This window comes from Bidens hawaiensis, unplaced genomic scaffold, assembly GCF_021521415.1.
Source record: "Bidens hawaiensis isolate Kalapana, Puna unplaced genomic scaffold, B.hawaiensis_p1.1 tig00018272_1, whole genome shotgun sequence".
Classification (NCBI taxonomy): Eukaryota; Viridiplantae; Streptophyta; class Magnoliopsida; order Asterales; family Asteraceae; genus Bidens; species Bidens hawaiensis.
In genome coordinates, this window is record NW_027492764.1 from 26,672 (window position 1) to 35,104 (window position 8,433).

At 34.1% G+C, this 8,433-nt stretch overlaps 1 pseudogene across 1 annotated transcript; it reads right to left on the reverse strand.

Annotated features, from left to right (window-relative positions):
* Positions 1-509: 509 nt before the first annotated feature.
* LOC143555727 (F-box/LRR-repeat protein At1g67190 pseudogene) lies at positions 510-3,250 on the reverse strand (annotated as a pseudogene). The gene is made up of 2 exons (XR_013139254.1): positions 3,106-3,250; positions 510-2,047 (listed from the first exon to the last, which is right to left on the reverse strand). The product of XR_013139254.1 is annotated as an F-box/LRR-repeat protein At1g67190 pseudogene (transcript).
* Between the last annotated feature and the right edge of the window lie 5,183 nt (positions 3,251-8,433).

Below are 8,433 nucleotides of genomic sequence, written 5' to 3' on the forward strand. Positions count from 1 at the left end.
GGTCCTGAGTTGCTCATTAATGCCTTGGTTGTCATGAACAAAAAGCCTTTATTTGCTGATATAGATCATGCGCATATTATCAGAGATCTTAGCTTAACAATAATGCATTCATTTAGATTCATCACTCTTGCAGTAATGGCAATTTGTGTGGATCCAGTGACTGGTTCGTCATCATTATCATGTGTTTTTTCTCCAATTTGGAATTGTTTTATTGCTCTGTGCATCTTGGACAGGGTTCATGATTTAGTCACTTTTGGCACCTTTTGATTTGGGTTGTTTAGATTACAACCAGAATTTCAGAATAATGTTTTGCAATATACAGTCAACGGTTCAAGTACCGGAGATGTATTCGTTTATTTACTGCAAACGCATCCAGTACTCGTTTTATTACAACTGATTATGTTCTTTTGATGTTCAACAGAGGTGGCAAGACGTGTCGATTGCCACTGTTTAATAAGCCCTAAACAAGTTAATCGCAAAACTAAATAAACCCAAAAAGGAAAAAAAGATTACCCAAAATGGCCGATAGCCACTGTTTATATCACATTATCCAATTTAAAGATACAAATCCAAGAAACTATAATCAGATGCAAAATCCAACAAACTAGAATCACAAAGAAAAATGCATACATGTACACTTGCTCACCAACATGAGCAACAACTGATTAAACATCACCTTAACCGTGACCATAAAAGGGCACATGCTCTGGGACCGAACACAAAACAAAACAAAACAAATACTAAAGTAACTAAACAATACCTACCATCTTCCAAAACCAGCATACTGTTATTCATATTCAAATTGAACATCTACATGCAAATACTTCCGCATGAGACCAACAATCGAAGTTGTAAAATTAGCCAAAACCTGACACTCTTCATGACTCTTCGCTTCTGAAACAACCCCGTTAATAATCAACTTTCTCAAATGCGGGCACCGCTCCAAAAGCCCTGCCACCCACTGTGCAAACAAGTCGGTTATAACCGTCCACCCGAGCTCCAACATAATCACATTCTTGAACTCGAATGACCGTTGCAAAATGTACTGAAGCGACCCCTCTTTCAAATCATAACACAGGGACAAATGGGTCATTTGTGGAAAACAAACTGAAATCGTCTCCATATCAACAATCTCATCTTCATCATCAAACACAACCCCCCATAACCTAAGCCCTCTTAACCTTGACGCCTTTGAAATCATATTATGAAACTTAGTCCACATGATTGTAAAGTTGCTAACATCTACAACTTCAAGATTCTCAGTATTGTCACCAATATCGAGATGAATCACACTGACGTCATCAATCTTTAACAGCTTTAACGTCCCTTTCCCGACAAGCTCAAAAACCTCGAGTGTACAATCTTTAAGTTGTAGTTTCTCGAGGCTATCGGCCTCGAGAATAAACTTCTCCAAACTTATCGCTTCAACTGATAAATCTTTTAAAGACGGGCTGTTTAACTCCATTGACGCCTGTGCATCTGACATGGCGATATCGAGGCTTAAAAGTATCAATATCTCGACTCTTGGGCACGCGGTGAGCAAATAACTCAAGTCAAGAGCCGATATGCTGACGTGGCTTAACGAGAGAGATTTTAAACATGGGAAACGTTGATAACTCGGCTCGATTCCACTTATGGTGTTGTGTGATAAGTTCAAAACTTGGAGTTTTTGACGACCACATGTTTCAATAATATTAATAGTGGGTGATGTTCTAACATTATAATGTAACTGTCGCAAGCTTTCGCGAGTGTACATGAGCCACGCGATCACGGGGGCGGCTGAGAACTCGTCCACATCATCCATAATAATGGAGAGAGATTGGAGGCCCGTGGTTTGGAAAATGGTTTGAGTTATGAGGATCTCGAGTCGGCTTGTTGTGAGCTCATGGTAAACAGGCCAGTCGTTTGAGTTGAAGGAGAGTGTGTGGAGGTGGACCCGCCATGCTTCCCGCCATTTCCGGCAAGTGGCGGATGCGATCACGACATCACGAGCAGCACCAAGGCGGGAGAGAATGTTGCCAATGACTTCAACCGGAAGACGCTCCATCTTCAATCAATTAACAAGAAAATTTAAAATCAATGCTTATATATTGTTAAAAGGAAATATAGGATTTGCTACAAAGTGATTGCATCACATCGTTTACACTATATTGCAGTGATTAGGTTTGTAAACGAACCAAACGAACACAAGCGATTAAATGAACGAGTTTTCTTTGTTTGTGTTTGTGTTCATTTATGTTCGTTTGTTAATGGCATAAATGAACGGTTCAGGAACTTAAATAAACGAGCATAGCTGAACATATCGAGCAAACACAAATTAAAAGTGAACATGAGCATCTGGCCTAAAATATTAATAAAACTGGTGTTAATAGTATTGCGCCTAAGAAACTTAAATGCATATATAAATGAACAAGCTTAAAACAAACCATAATTAAACGAATGTTCACAAACCTAAATGAAGGAACCAGACATGTTCACGTTCGTTCGTTTAAATAAATAAACAAAAAAAATTGTTAAGTTCCCGGATAGAAAATATTTTGGTTGGAAATTGAATAAAAATATTCAGGTTGAACCTAATAAAGACCAAATCAAAATAAAGGATAAAAATCATAACAATGGTCTTTTTTATCTTCCGATGTTACCTACCAAATAAAAGGCCTGCTAAGTGATCAAAATCGCTCAGGTCAGCGAGGACTCACTCACCTACTCCTTATCTAATACTTTCTTCTATATACTAAATTAAAAAGGCAATCAGACGCCTGTTCACTAAACGCTAGGTTTGTAATGCATGTTTAAAAGTGATTATTGCAATTTGAAGCCCTAATAACTTATAATTAGGTATTGATTTACTAATCCTAAACCAAAATAAGTTGAGATTTAAACACACTGTCTATCTACAATCAGAAAAAAAGCCCTAAATATGTATAAAGACTCAAATCTGTTGCAGTACTTGACCCGAATCAGTGAAGATCCGTGACAGATTCAATCAAATCGAGCAATTGATGCATGAATAAAGTGGATTTGAAGTTGTAATCGAATAATGATAAACAAGTAGTAATATATGAGTGGAAAAACAGAGAGAAAAGTCAAAAGATACATACATACCAGGAATGAAATCAAGAAAGAATATTGAAGCGAACCGATTACTGAAGAAGAAAAGAGTTGAATCTGAAAGAAAGAAAGAAATAGAAGATGTGTGTTTGTGTTGTGTTTAGATCGAATAATAATAATAATAATAATATTGTTGAAAGAAAGAGGGGGTTTTGATGATGTTTTAGTTAGGGATCGATGTGGGAGGGTATGGCGGAACTCAAGGAAGAGAAAACAAAAGGTTTTATTATATTAGTAGCATATTCGTCCGTACTACACACAGATAGAAAAATATTTTCAACGTAATATACATACAGATATCATAGTAATTTTTTACTTTGTTCTATGTAAAATCACAAGATATAGAAAAAATATGTATAAATGATGAAATGGGAAACTGTTATATAAATTATTGAATTGCTAAAATAATAGTTATACTAAAAAAGAAACGCAAAATCAGTTATAAATAATTAGTTATGAACAAAATCATTTTTAAATCATTTGAAAGGAAATAGTAGGTTATGATTATAGAAAACATTAATTAGTGAAGTTATGATTATAAAAAATATTAATTAGTGAATTATGTGATAATTATATAGATGAAACCGAATGACTTGGAAACATATGTAGACATATTAATTAAAAGCAATGTGAATATCTTGTGTCGTTTTAATAGTAAAATAAGATTACTACTTTCTCTCTCTCTCTCTCTCTTTCTCAAACTTTAAATTTTTCATGTTTTGCTTAGAACTGGAGATAACTTGGAGGTGCTTAAGTGCTTCGTACGGCTTTGTTAGATCAACTGGCGATGTCCTTTATCTATTAGATCACCATGTACGAAATACATAGACAATTAAGTTTTTTAAATTAAGTTTTTTAACGTTTAAAAAAAAAATTTCTTGTAGGTGTTTGTAGTGATGATGGGTTTTTGTAGATGTACAATGTACATGTACAACCCACTCTTTGCGTTTGCACGTGACATATCCATACCTTCCTTCACTTCATTAATATCCTCACAATTAATTATCTGCCTTAACCAATCATTTTCAGGAGAGGAGCCTTTCATTGAAAACTTTTATTTTACTAACATAAATAACAAGTATGAATGGGTTTCTATATCAAATTTTATCATTTTTTTTAAGGTGAAATTTAAAAAAATCACAAGAATGAATATATGTTTCTGTTGTGAAAACTTGTTTCTCGGAAATACACTAAAGACTTTCATTTCATTAGTTCAAAGAGCCATCACAACATTTATTTAAAGCGACACGATATATTTTGAAAATGTATTTTTACTTGGAGGTGGTGCTTTTTCGTGGCCTTCCAAGAAGCAAACTTGCATAACCAATATATGTTTGTTATCTTCATTGGGTCTGTTTATTCTATAAAAAAGAACAAAAATGAGAATGATGAAAATGATTTTTGACAACAAAAAAATTTTTAAAAAATAATTTAAAAAAAATCATAACTTGAATATATATATATATATATATATATATATAAAAGGTTAAAAACAAAAATGTTTTCTGTCTTCCTCGTCCTAAAAAACATTGAAAAAAAATCATTGTGTTTTTTTGTTTATCATTGTTTTTTTTATTATTTTCATCATTAATTGTGTCTTTTTTTTTTGACACTGTGTTATATTTTGCTCGATATTGCGTTATATTTTGCGATCTATTGTGTCTTTATTTTTCATTGTGTGTTTTGTTTATTTTTATCATTGTGGCATTTTTTAACTCGAAAGACGGGGGAAACATTTTAGTATTTAAATATTTTTTGTTATTTATATATATATTTTGAGTTATGATTTTTTTATTATCTTCTTGAGTAATTTTTAAGAGGTTTTTTGTGTGGCCATCAATCTTTCTCACATTTCTCGTTTTTGCCTTTTCTTTCCATTTTAACTTGTTCATATCTTCATGTATTAGGAATAGAAAGAGTTCCAAGTGACAACCTTATCTTTGAATATTTTTAGAATTAGTAATATACAAAAACGGAAAGTCAATCTCGGGATATTTTCATTTTTGTATTTTTGTTATCACTAGCTTAAATAAATCAAGGATCACACTCAATATGGAAAAATTTTGGTGATTGAATGTCATCGTGATCGTTTACCATAATTAGAAAAATTACTTTAGACAAAAAGAACATAAGAATAAACATTGCTACATTTCATGAGGTGTGAACTACACACTCGTTCAAGGTTGTTCTTCTTTCATGCTCCAAGAATCCGAGGTGTTCAACGGAGCAATGCCCCCTTAGCAAGATTTCAAGGAGGTCGCTCCCCTTAGTGTGAGTTTAGGGGCAACGCCTAATGCATGGTCCAAGGGACAAAGAACATGTGAGGTCTAGCTAAAATAACACTGAAAAGTAATGGAATGTTATTGGAAGTTGCTTCAAAATTGCATGACGATGAAAAGTTGCGTGGAAAATACAATCATTTCCCTGATTATTAGTGGCTAGTTGCCGCTACTAATCATTAATGGTAACCATGCTCAATATCGTTCATTAGCGACAAGTAAGAACAAATAGTAGTTGATCAATTGTAACTTGGCAACCAATGATAACTCTTATTGTTAATTGTTGTTGACAACTAGAATGTTAGTAGTAACTAAGTTACCACCAGGGGAGTTTTTGGTTGACAAATTTCCACTAATATGACTATTTAGTTGTTGACGGTTTCAACTGCCAACTGATACATTGCGATGGCTCGTCTCATGTATACGGACGTCTTCAATCCATTTCTGGTACACGTTTTTTTAATAACAAATGCTGCACATTCATTTTTGTTATTCTCTGTGAATTATGTGGTTATACTTTCGTGAGTACCCACTTAATAATACTTCAATCTACAAGTAATCTATACACTATTTAGTATTTACAAAGATATTCGGACGAAGAATTTCTAAACCTCTTAAAACCTACAAGGCTATCTCTTTACAACACAACATATAGCATACAGAATCAAGAATCTCAAAGACAACCCACCAAGTGATTAATAAGACATGAGTTCATTCAATCAAGATTAGCAGATCTCATAAAAAGACCGTGTTTATTAGTAGTTGTAATATATATATATATACATAATAACAATAGTAGTAGTATATTCAACTTCTTCAATATACAAAAATAACCAATATCAACACCACAAACCATGACATGGAAAAGTGTGTTCAATTATTTTACCTGCTTCTTTTATGTCACCACAACATAAAACCATCAATTACAGAGTTTATGTGGATGTTTATGATCACATGAAGATATAATACTTCTGCAAATAGAAACTCAATGGTATGACCAGTACCTCAATTTATCATCTACAAAGTCCATTTATGTTCCGATGACATGCATCAGAGTTTTCGGATCAATCACAATCTTGACGCCCTTGTCCTAAACCATTTATGTCTTCTGTTCTTATGAATTACATAACACATATACTCCCCGAGAAGCTGCATTACTTTTCCTGTTAAGTATTTTTATAGTCCTATTTGATTACTGTTACGTGGTAATACGGTAACACAAACAAACCCATGGAGGGATTAGATAACTCCATAGAGGACAAGACATCAACGGAATTATCATGGAGGTCCTAGATCAACCTTCAACAGCCAAAAAACACCCACAGAACAGTCAAAACAAAATGTTGACCAGTGTTGAAATACATGAAAGGAGGCAGGACCGCAGGAGACTTGCTTCCATCGTGATGAAAAAACTACTCTAGGTCATGTAAATAAGGCTAGCTTTTTGTCATATGTATGGCGAAGAAGATAGTTCATACGACGAACCAGTATTCAGCACCCTTGTTACTTTGTTAGTGACTGTAGCAGATGGTAAGATATTGGTGAGTGACTAAAAGTGTAATAAACTTAATGAATTATGTAGGGGCGAAAGTTTGAAGGTGATCTAAGAGTTTGTCCTCAGGAGGTTGAGAAATAGTGACATGGTTCTGTAGTGGATAAGAAAATGCAGCCATGCAATGTTTGATTATAAGTAAAAGTATGTAACGGAAAACAAAAAAGATCGTCTTGAAGGTATAACTGCATAAGTGACCGAGATAGATAATTTCTTAATCGGGTTTGGCAGGAGGTGTTCAAGATTATGGTTACACAATTAACTTTCAGCAGTGCGTACCATCAAAAGACAAATGGTCCAACCAAGAGTTAACAAGTGTACTGAAACATATGAACATATCAACGAGTCATTGTCACGAATAGGCAAATCGGCTACCTTTTGCACAAGGGTGACACAATACCATGCATGCTTAAAGAATTTAAGTTCTGTAGTTTGGTTTCTTATTAAGTAGTTTTTGGTCCTATTGGATTACTGTTACAAAATTGATATTAATTCAGATAGACAATACTAGCTTACTTTGTCATTACTAAGAGAGTAAGAGATTAAGCAGTGAGAATGACACCCTTTTAAAATAGCCATTCCTATGCATTCTTCATATTTTGAAGAGAATTATAAAGGTGCTAAGAGAATGAGCATTTGATTCTCCATTTCAATTCTTTGTATCAAACAAACGCGGGAACTTAGCTCATTTTATGGTCTTTGAGTGGAAACAATAAGTTTACAATGTGTCCAATACTTTTTTTAACCTAAGATCTAGGAATTGAAATAAGCATAAACTAAAAGATATGAAATGATCAAATTTAGGGGGATGGCGAACCTGCAATATTGAGGGCACGTATAAGATAATTCAATGCAGCCTCAGGCCTTGAGGCCGAGCTTGAGGAAGGTGCGCTGGCGATTCTGAAGAAGATACAGTAATCTGTTGGCAGCAGCTTCCGTTAAGATTAGGCCTTCGCCAGTACCAGAGACGTCATTCGATAGATCACCTTTAAATTTTAATAGTTTTGGTTTAAATTTTAAAGGCCAATAAGTATAAACCATGGAATCAAACTGAAGCCAAACTGTTGGTAACGGTCCAGTTTGGTTTGATTCGGTTTTAATTTCAACAGTCTAATTTTGGTTTGCAATGGTGAAAAACCATTACAAACGGTTTGGCTCACGATTTGACGTAAAAACTGTTAAAACCAGACTGTAAACACCCTTGCTTTTTGCACTGAATTACCTTTAAAACAAATCAAAACATATATTAATGCAGATGACGAACTTAAAACAATATTTGTATAACATTAATAACAGCTCACTTTAAATACTCAGGCAACTTCATGCACAGTACAAAGTGGGTGGAAGTATGGATGACCCCTATACATAAGGCACCAATAACCATTTATATTGCTTGAATCATTTAAGTTTTCTTACTTAAGCAACCATGTACAAATGGTAGATTGCTGGTAACTGCAACAGATTACGTGGTTAACCAATCATTTTTAAAGA